The sequence below is a fragment of the Schistocerca serialis genome, chromosome 4, assembly GCF_023864345.2.
Source record: "Schistocerca serialis cubense isolate TAMUIC-IGC-003099 chromosome 4, iqSchSeri2.2, whole genome shotgun sequence".
Lineage (NCBI taxonomy): Eukaryota > Metazoa > Arthropoda > Insecta > Orthoptera > Acrididae > Schistocerca > Schistocerca serialis.
The window spans coordinates 885,936,271-885,947,647 of record NC_064641.1 but is presented as its reverse complement, the minus strand read 5'-3'; the positions used below and the strand labels follow the sequence as shown (position 1 = coordinate 885,947,647).

Genomic DNA, 11,377 nt, shown 5'->3' with positions numbered 1-11,377 from the left:
TGCAGTTTTGTAATTTTACATTTTTTTGAGGAAACTGCGTTTACATTCGATATATCTGTATTGCTTTTTATTTTTACTACAACATCCCTCCATTTCACGTTACAAATCAACAATTTTAGAATAAAACTTCAATTAAACATTGACAATTTCAATTTTGCTACAACTACTGTTTATTTTTAAGTAATGGACGGGAGGATAACTATGCAGAACAAAAATGTTCCGTAGGTTATGCGACTCTTTCTATATCCTCGCTCATTTTCTAAACTGTTCACCGCTGCCTGTTTCTAGGGGAACATAGTAAGAGACTGATCACATACAGAAATAAGACTATCGAAATGAGGTAACGCTTGATAGGTATGCAACACACCTAACATATACGTAATGCGGTTACGATCTTAACTAACCAAGGCAACTAAGAAAATACCGCTGTCTATGATTTCTTACGACAGTCTATGGCAGTCTACAGTAGTTTTGTAAGTCTAGCAAGTACAGAATAAAACTGGGGAAAAATTTATGGTGCAGCATAACTAAAAGAAGAAGTCGGTTGCTACGACACATCCTGAGGTACGAAGCAATCGTTAGTTTAGTAATGGAGGGGAGAGTTGGAGGTGAAACTGTAGTGGCAGACCAAGGGATGGATGCACCAAGCAGACTGAAATGATGATGATTTTTGTAAATGATGGAGTAGCGTTTATCAGCCAAGTCCTTGGACTGGAGACCACAACAACGACACATCGTTTCCACGTGCACTGAGAACGTTCTGTTACGGTAAATAAACAAACGCACGTTCTCTGAGGACTCGCAACGACCTCTGGCAGGCTACTATTTTTTCGCGAGCAGCCGTGCAGGCAGGCATGGTGCGCGTGCGCGCTGCCGCACGCCGCCTCCGCCACCAGGCGACGCCCAGCCGCGCAGGTCAGTCCGGCGGCTACTCCTGGTGCAGTGCCGGCCCAGCGCTTGGACGAGACGATTCGCGCCGCGCACGCAGCCGCGCCGCTTCGCACGCAGCACACGCATCGATCCGCGCTCCACACTCTCTCAGCCGATTCCCGCAGCCCTGCAGGTAGGCCCAACTCTACCACAGTGCATCGGCGTGCTGCCGAGTTCCAAATACTTCGCATAAATAGGCCAAGGGAGCCACTACAGGTTCGATCACACTACTGCCGACAAATCTCTGGAAACAGTAACTGCTGCAATGGTCCGGAGCGAGCTAAACTGCAGTGAGCAAATAAAACTACGAGGGGCGCTAAATAAGTAACACATTTTTTTCTGAAAGCAAGTTCGTTTAATTCCAGAGCCCATTACACCGTATTATTCCCCACTTTACAAACTCCTATTTTTCAAAATAATCTCCGTTCAGTGCGACGCCCTTACACCACCTTACTACACGGGCCTGTATGCCAGCATGGTTCCACTCTACTGGTCGACGTCGGAAACAACGTCTTGCTGCGACCATAACCTCCCAATCATTCACGTACTACTTCCCGCGCAGTGCATCCTTCATTAGACCAAACAGAAGTCGGAAGGTGCGCGATACGGGCTGTGGGGTGAATGAGGAAGAACAGTCCAACGAAGTTTTGTGAGCTACTCTCGGGAGCGCAGACTTGTATGAGGCCTTGCGTCGTCACGGAGAAGTTCGTTTGCATTTTTGTGGCGACGAACACGCTGAAATCTTTTCTCTAATATCCTGAGGGTAGCACTGCAGAAGTCACAGCTGTGTGCGGCCGGTCGGCACGCAGGAGATCGGACAGGCCTGCGCGATCTCGTTAAGATCATGACACACGCCTCGCACAACGACTCAGCGTGCTTTTGTTCGCTTCCATGTCTCCATAGACACTCTGCAAGCGTCTACGAATAACTGCGATGCTCCGGTTTTCCGTCAAAAGAAACGCAATGACAACTCTCTGGTTGGAACGCACCTCCGTTACAGATGCCATTTTAAAGGCGACGTATAGCGCCGCTACCTATCGGAACTCGCTTTATTTGTTCATGAGACCCAGAAAATATTAGATACAGGCTCCCAGGTAGATGCTATTTTTCTTGACTTCCGGAAGGCGTTCGATACAGTTCCGCACTGTCGCCTGATGAACAAAGTAAGAGCCTACGGAATATCAGACCAGCTGTGTGGCTGGATTGAAGAGTTTTTAGCAAACAGAACACAACATGTTGTTATCAATGGAGAGACGTCTACAGACGTTAAAGTAACCTCTGGCGTGCCACAGGGGAGTGTTATGGGACCATTGCTTTTCACAATATATATAATTGACCTAGTAGATAGTGTCGGAAGTTCCATGCGGCTTTTCGCGGATGATGCTGTAGTATACAGAGAAGTTGCAGCATTAGAAAATTGTAGCGAAATGCAGGAAGATCTGCAGCGGATAGGCACTTGGTGCAGGGAGTGGCAACTGACCCTTAACATAGACAAATGTAATGTATTGCGAATACATAGAAAGAAGGATCCTTTATTGTATGATTATATGATAGCGGAACAAACACTGGTAGCAGTTACTTCTGTAAAATATCTGGGAGTATTTGTGTGGAACGATTTGAAGTGGAATGATCATATAAAATTAATTGTTGGTAAGGCGGGTACCAGGTTGAGATTCATTGGGAGAGTGCTTAGAAAATGTAGTCCATCAACAAAGGAGGTGGCTTACAAAACACTCGTTCGGCCTATACTTGAGTATTGCTCATCAGTGTGGGCTCCGTACCAGATCGGTTTGACGGAGGAGATAGAGAAGATCCAAAGAAGAGCGGCGCGTTCGTCACAGGGTTATTTGGTAACCGTGATAGCGTTACGGAGATGTTTAATAAACTCAAGTGGCAGACTCTGCAAGAGAGGCGCTCTGCATCGCGGTGTAGCTTGCTCGCCAGGTTTCGAGAGGGTGCGTTTCTGGATGAGGTATCGAATATATTGCTTCCCCCTACTTATACCTCCCGAGAAGATCATGAATGTAAAATTAGAGAGATTAGAGCGCGCACGGAGGCTTTCAGACAGTCGTTCTTCCCGCGAACCATACGCGACTGGAACAGGAAAGGGAGGTAATGACAGTGGCACGTAAAGTTCCCTCCGCCACACACCGTTGGGTGGCTTGCGGAGTATAAATGTAGATGTAGTAGATGTAGAACTTCATAAAACTAAAGGGCGTGAAGTGGGAATATTCAGAGATGTACCACAACGAACTCCGCATTTTTTCAATCGTAATCGATCGAGAAAAATAGTGTTGTATTACTTCTTGAACGCCCCATGTATGTGTAAGAAAAGCATACGACAGGCTGAAATTAGCTGGCAGAATCTCAAGCAAATGTTGTTCATCCGTGAAAGAAGTGGTTTACAAAACACTCGTTCCAAAGATTTTTGAGTATTACTCAGCAGTCTGGAACCCCCACGAAGTTAATTAAAGAGATGGAGAAGGCCCAATGAAGAACGGCGCATTTCGCCACTGCAGAGTTTAGTAAGCGCGCTAACTCTTCGGAGATGCTCAACGAATTCCAGAGACAGACGGTACAAGTGAGGACCTGTGCATGACGGAGAAGTTTACTGTCGAAATTTTGGAATCTGATAACATTTTACTTCATCTCAAATATGAGGATCATTCAGTAAATAATGCCCAACATTTCTTCCCCTGAACATATTCATTCTTAAAAGTTAGAATTTGATGAAAATATCAGTCAACATTTCTTTTACACTTGCTATTTTTCAACTTAGTCATCATTTCGTTATATGGCCCTGCCGTCAGTGCTGTGTAACAGTGTGTATTCCCTTTTCGCAAAAGCACTTGTCCCGTGCTAGTAGCCAGATTTTCAATGAACGAATTATGCTGTCGTTATCTTCAATGTATGCCCTCCCTAGAGAATTCACAAGTGGTCCAAACGGGCGGAAGTCCAAGGGCGCCAAGTCTGGGCTAGAGGGCGGGTCAGGCAATAACGTCCTACCCAATTTGGCGATGTGTCCTCGGGTTCTGAGACTTACATGGGGACGTGCACTGTCGCGTTGGAACAAGATTTCTTTTGGATTGTTGTCGGAAGTAACACGTCGAAAACTCTTGAGTTACTTCAGAGTCTTCTCACATATGATGCATATATCCAGACTAAAGCGGTGAATGAAAATCTGTATCAAGGCCGGGATTCAAACGAGGATCTCCTATTTCATTCGACGCTGAGGTGCTATTCCAATAGAGTTGGAGAGCCTGTGCAATGATGTTCGAGCTTAGGATGAATACCTTATCGGCTGAGTCGTGAATGGGAGTTTCGATTGAAGAGGGAGGCGTGCTAGGGTAGTCCGGGCAGTTATGCAAACCCACTGTGCTACAGTGGCGTAGTGGTTAGTGCATCTGCCTCCTGAGCTGGAGATCCGGGTTCGAATGCCGTCCTTGGTGTAATTTTCATTCATCGCTTTAGTCTGCATATATAAATCATAGATGTTTGAGACTTGGAAATGTCTCTGGAACCATATATTTTCATTTGACTTCTCATATATGACGTCATCAGTATCCGAAAAGATAATCATCATGATTTTGCGAGCAGAGGGAGCTGCCCTGAATTTATTTTTTGGTGATTGCGGGTGATGCCAGTCCAGTGACTAAATTTTGTTTCGGCTCAAAGTGAGGCACCCCGGTATAAACTGCGCCAACATTCCACACGATAAGGCTTTTCTTTAAATCTTGTGAGAATTCATACAATCCCTCTTAAATATCCAAGAGTCTCAGTCACTGCACCCGCGCTTCCAATTCTCGCCGATTGCTAGCTGTGGTGCGCCGGTCTACACGAACAATTGCATGGGATCTATGTTTTGACAGGACGTACCGAACGTGACAGATCACGGAGCTCAGATTCTGCGCTGCCAACGACGCCTGAAACACAGAGTGGTTGTAATTAAACTTTCGCTAATTGAGCTGGTGTAGACGGAAAACTGTCTTCCGAACGGGTGGCCAACTTTATAGGAACGATGTTTAAACCGTGCGCTGCAGGATTTGTGTTGTTGGTAACGTTGCTGTCATAACGTTCCATCAGGTGCCGGTACTCGTACAGGATTCAATCATAAGCATCAGTGTGCATTACAGTTGAAGACAGTCTATATGGACTTGGACGAGGTTATAGGGGCTTTACTCGTAAATATGTTTTATCAAAATAACAGCAACAGTACTGCTGTTCTTCGCGAGTATCGACACGTTAAAGAAATACGGAGAGGTCTCTTTCCGCGCTGGGGATGAAGGATATGATTCGGAAGTTCGATTTAACTGGCGATTTGGGAATTGCTACCGGGAGAGGTCGATGGCCAATTGCTCCACAAATTTTTGAAGAAGTTACTGTTGCCACGGCTGGGAATACTGGACGCAATGTGTGATCTTCATCAGTACACGAGTTGTGCCCGTTGTTTCGGGCAGCTGTAGAGAAATCTCTGGTGGGGTGCCAGGCGGCCGTGGATTCATATGGTCATCACACTGAACAACGCTTGTAACCTGGAACGTAAACATAATCAACTGTCACCCTCTTGTATGGAAGTTATAATGTGTTTCTTTCAATGGTTTATTCCTTATTTTTCTACCTCAAGTTCTTACAAATGTTTGAATGTCCTATTATCACTCGTTTCTCATGGAGGAGCTATCAGGTAGCGAAAGTGTGATCATAACCATCCTGTATCCTTAGCCATCTCCCAACACCACTCCTATCAGCTGCGTCATTACCATACACTGCACTCATATTTTTATGGATGCTCACAACGGTCTCTTCTCCGCAACCAAGAATTCAGTCTTGCGCATAGGCCACTTTAATTTTCACTGCAGCTCTGCAGTTAGTCGGCATTGTTGGAAACTACGCACACGCGCAGAAAAAGCATCAAATTTCCAGCACCTAACATTATATTTCCTATATCCCATATATTAACAACTGAAAGACCCGCCAGGGTAGCCGAGAGCGCTAATGCACTGCTTCCTGGACTCGGGTAGGCGCGCCATCCCGGATCGAATCCGCCCGGCGGATTAACGACGAAGGCCGATGTGCCGGCCAGCCTGGATGTGGCTTTTAGGCGGTTTTCCACATCCCGCTAGGTGAATACCGGGCTGGTCCCCAAGTTCCGCCTCATTTACACGGCTCGCAGACATCTGAACATTTTCGCACTATTCCATGGATTACACTTGACGCAGACAGTTGCGGTACACTAATTCCATCCTGGGAGGTATGGGGTGGCGGAAGGAAGGGCATCCGGCCACCCTTTAACCATTAACATGCCAAATCCGATTAACAATGGCTGACCCTGTGTAACTGCGAGACAAGGTTGGTTCAAATGGCTCTGAGCACTATGGGACTTAACATCTATGGACATCAGTCCCCTAGAACTTAGAACTACTTAAACTTAACTAACCTAAGGACATCACACAACACTCAGTCATCACGAGGCAGAGAAACAGGGAAGGGGCAGGGGAACATAGAGATTACAGAAGTACTCTCCATCACCCTGCGTAAAGTAGCTTCAGAGTATACAGTAGATGTTGACATACATGTAGTTTCGGCGCAACGTTTCAACCTACCAGTAAGTCCGTAGACTAGTGGTTCACAAACTTCTTTAGTTGCTAGCGCCTCTAATATCCCAGAATTTGTTCTGCGGTACCGTAACTATAGGCATTAGTCCGTCTAACACAGGGCCGGCCGCGGTGTCTCAATTTCCACCCTGGCCGAGGCTCGGCCTATCTCGGCTTTGCTTGTTCCTTCCCGAAAGTACTTGGTACAGCGTGGCAAACGCGACATTTCATATAGTATTGCGGTGTGGCGTTATTCGGTCAGAACGACTCTCTTCACTTCGGCAGAACCGTTGTGTCAGTGCTGTTTACCCTTCGCTGTTTGTTCGTAACACGAAGGGCATTCACAGGTCCAGGGGCTGTTTGCAGTCTTGCGGTCTGTTGTCACAAGACTCTAAAAATGATTGGCAATGACAGAAGAGAGAGATGAGAAGTCTATATGTATATATATAAGCGACGGGTACTCCAGATATGTTATTGTTATGAAAATATATTACAATACCACGCATAAAATTACGATTGACAAACACGATTCATCGTTCTGTACATCAAGTAGCACTTCGCAATAAATTTGCAGGCGTGCACCACGTGAAGAAATTGGTGATATGAATAGTAAAATTTCTGAAGTTGCACTCTCATTTGCACCAGTTTGCGATGGAGTTGAACAAAGAGTATGGAGATTTTATATTTTATTGCAAAGGACATTGCTTAAGTCAAGGGAATGTCCGGACGAAGGAAAAAAGAGTGCTGGAACGAACATTAGGTCATTAGGAATGGATTACAGACCTCGCATTTTAAGTGGATTTGACTGGACGCTGCCCACAGTAAGACACTGCCCACAGTAAGACATTGCAAAACATTGCAAAGTGTGAAATAACTTCTTTCTGATTTGATTGGGGATGCATTTAAAAAGAAAATAGCGTTATAGAAAGGGCTCATTCTGAAAAGACAGTCCAGTTCCCTAAGCTCACTGCCATTAAAGAAAACACAAGATTTGAAGAATTCGTTGTGACCTTGAAAACATTACAACGATGGTTTCCGAGTAGTTTTGAGGACACTGCCAATATTACATCTATCTATTTTCGAGCTGTTTTCGAGACCGTCTGCTGTTTCAGTTGAAAGCGACCCTGTGCATATGCAGATGTAACTGACTGATCTGCAAAGTAATTCTTGTTTGAATGATAAATGCTTCACGCTAAAACAGTCCAGGACATCTACGTTGTTTTTCTCAGGTAGAGTTTCCATGTCTCCATAATGAGGTTGCAAAAGTGCTACAATATTTCAATCGACGTAATTGTGTGTCAGACCTTTTTCCGTTTATGAAACTAAATAAGTCGCGATGACGTGGCAACCTGAGTACGAAAATCTCTGAAATTGTCTGTGTCTGTCCATATGCCAAAGTGCGCCAATAAGAATTAAATAATGCTGAAGATCTGTTTTATTTGTGATCTATGTTGCTGCGAAATACAAAACCAAGTCGGATGCAGTGCGAGTGCCCTGCCATTTAAATGCGGCGTGTTCACATTCTCTCCCTCTTCCTCCACCTCTCGCTCAGGCAGCGTTGTGTGACAGTGGGGGAAATGTGCACCGAAGCTGCTTGCTATGGCACTCGTTCCAGGGCACAGCTCGCGAAGTGAATTCTTGGCCGCCCTAATCTGATGCAGCTGAAGTATGCAGTTGATACAGTTACATTAGCTTTGAAACGTAATAATAAGTGAAATATATATTTTAATTAACAGACATTTTATTCGACAAATCTGTCTTTAATATTAGTAATGAAATCTCAGATTCGGGGTGAGACAGCATAGTGCTATCTCCACATCATGACTCATGATAGTTTTTATACAATAGTTACGTTTCACTACAGCGACCACGAAAAACGCAGCTTTTTACGTACTATACGATGTAGCAAACGGACTTATATTCGTTAAGCTTTACCACTGAGTAGTCCATATTCATCTTTTACTGATATCCAACAATTATGAAGTTCCATGTCCCAGTTTTTGACTTCAGTGTACTGTTGCAACAGAGATCGATAACATTTTCCTCTTCTCTAACAGTAAATTCAGATGAAACTATGGCCGGCTGCTGTGGCCGAGCGGTTCTAGGCGCTTCAGACTGGAACCGCGCGGTCGCTACGGCTGCAGGTTCGAATTCTGCCTCTGGCTTGGATGTGTGTGATGTCCTTCGGTTAGTTTGGTTTAAGTAGTTTTGAGTTATAGGGGACTGATGGCCTCAGATGTTAAGTCACATAGTACTGAGAGCCATTTGAAGATAAAGATAAAACTATGGCTGTGAACAGGCCAAGAATGCAAGTGACTTTCTCTCTATTAAGTGTTTGAAAGTATGTTTCAAATCAGTCCTATATGTGATCTTAAGAAACAACTGTTATACTCAATGAGAAATCAGTTTGACTGGAGATTTTAAACTGACGTAACCAGGGAAAATGCCAAAGATAACATGGGTGACGGTGTTCCGGAAGGAAGGCCGTCGACAAAGACTACAGAGGACAATGTCCAGCAGTCGAGAAACTCATTCGAAGGAATTGTAGATTTTCCAAACCTTCATTAATATTTTTCCACAGTAATTCTTTTTTTCTCCTTTGCGTTCTCCACCAGCGGTCCTTAACTGAAAAAGAGCCGTGTATTTCAACAAGTTTGAGCATGATTTATTTTAAGTCTTGAATGGTTAGTTCTTGCCGCGAAAGATTCAACTCATCGAACTTCTCAAAGATATTGCGTAAGTATACTAGATTAACCACGACATCCGCATACGTGAAGTCTTTGACACTCTTGTTTTTCTTCTTCGGAAAGAGAGTACATTTCTTGTGCGACTCTCTAGAAATCGTGAGTGGTAATAGCATAACAAAGGCGTGTATTCGTCACACACATTCTCACACAAAATTTTAATAAACTTACATTCAGTGAAGGAGTTTACTTTACAATACAATATTCACCAACTATCCGTTAGTTGGTAATAGCTACACGTCAAAAGCCTTACAACGGATCGCGAACGTAAGTCGCTAGATTTCTAGTTGACCTCTGTGTATCCACTGGTTTTGCAGCCGGTGTTCGATACTGGAATATTTTTGCGCTGTCCTTAAAGTCCAGCGGAGACTCCTCAGGCCCTGCGACACAACGTTTCGGAAGCACTGCTGTGCAGTCTTAAAGAAGATCGGAGCGTACGAAGTAACTTCTCTAAAGCGTGGCCGGCTCACATATTTTTTCAGCAATAGAATGCAATCCAGTAGGTTCTCCTGGAGGGAGAGTGTTTATGACAGACACGAAATGAGCTCTCCTGTTCACCGTGTACATAAACGTTCTGTCGGATACGGTGAGCAGCAGTCTGAGAATATGCGCAGATCGTGTCGTTGTGCAGAGGAAGTTTTCGTCGTTGAATGGCTGAAGATATAGAATTTAATTTCGTGCGATGAAGGTCAGCTTGCTTTAAACATGGATAACTGTAAGTTAATGCGGATGCGAAGGAAAAACACAGTGTTCGAATACAGTAATAACTGTATTCTACTTGACTCAGTCACGCGGCGAAATGACATCATAATAACGTCGTGTGGTTCAACGACCCGGTGTAAGTCTTTCCAGTGGACGCTCATTGCGACTTGGACTTTCACGACCCCAGTCTACTGTATTATCCAGCCTGGTAAGGGCTACCTACAGTTTAACTTAGAATCCGATCCGCGTGTCGTTCCTGGTGACTACTCAAATGGTTGAAAGGTGAATGATCGGTTAAAGGCAAACTGAAAATTTCTGTCGTTCTACCGGAGTTCGACCCCAAGACCTCTCGGTTTCCTAGCAAGCGCTTAACCACTAAACCACCAGGCCCGACACGATTGGAAATGCAACGAGCACATGAGGTCAGTTGCAGGGATGGCGAATGGCGACTAATGTGTATGGGTGATTTCTGGTACGACATTACGCATCTACGAAGGTGCGAGCGTACTCAACACTTGTGGGATCCTTCCTCAAATACTGCTCAATATCTGTGATCCCTAACAGGTTTGATTAAAGGAAGACATCGAAGCAATTCAGAAGTGTGCTGCTAGATTTACTACTACTCGATTCCGTCAGTGTTACGGATATGCTAGGTCAGCTTAGAAGGGAATCCTTGGAGGCAAGAAGACAATCTTACTGCGAAAACCTATTGATAAAGTTTAGAGAACCAGCGTTTTCGACAGATTGCTAAACGGTTCTGCTGCCTCCAACGTAAGTAAAAATAGATTATGATGATGTTTGGTTTGTGGGGCGTTCAACTACGCAGTCATCAGCGCCCGTACAAAGTCCCAATGTTTTACACAGTCCAATCTAGCCACTGTCACGAATTATCATGATGAAATGATGAAGACAATACAAACATCCAGTCCTCGGGCAGAGAAAATCCTCAACCCGGACGGGAATCGAACCCAGGACTCCGTGATCCAGAGGCAGCACCGCTGGCTACTAGATCACAAGCTGTGAACGGAAAAAATAGAGCAGATTAGGGCTAGTACAGAGGCATACAAGCGAATGGGTTTTGCGAGCGGAACTGGAAAGGGATACCCTCCACCAAGTCCCATACAATGGCTTCCGGAGAATGTATGTAGATGAACTTGTATATTCCTCGGACCACCAGCAAAAAGAAACCGTAGCCTGCAGGAAACATTCACTAACCGGGCTGCAACAGTTACTGATCTTCACATCAATACATGTAATCCGGAACTGAGATACTTATCATAATACAGAATTAACTTTTGAAGCCCTGTGTCATAGAAGTCTGCCGTCCGGGATAGGAACCAATTTGTGAAAACAATCTGGAACTATTTGTCCCTAACAGAATATTGCCGGGACAGGAATTTCTTCAGGTAT

General features: G+C 44.7%; 1 protein-coding gene across 2 annotated transcripts in view; it reads left to right on the top strand.

Moving 5' to 3' along the window:
* Positions 1-925: 925 nt before the first annotated feature.
* LOC126473551 (tubulin polymerization-promoting protein homolog) overlaps positions 926-11,377 on the top strand; it is a 429,312-nt gene continuing 418,860 nt past the window's right edge. The window contains exon 1 of one of the 2 annotated variants that reach the window (XM_050100681.1): positions 926-1,063. The gene's annotated coding sequence lies outside the window, so the exon portion shown is untranslated. The remainder of the gene's footprint in view (positions 1,064-11,377) is intronic. The other variant, XM_050100682.1, reaches the window with a different exon arrangement.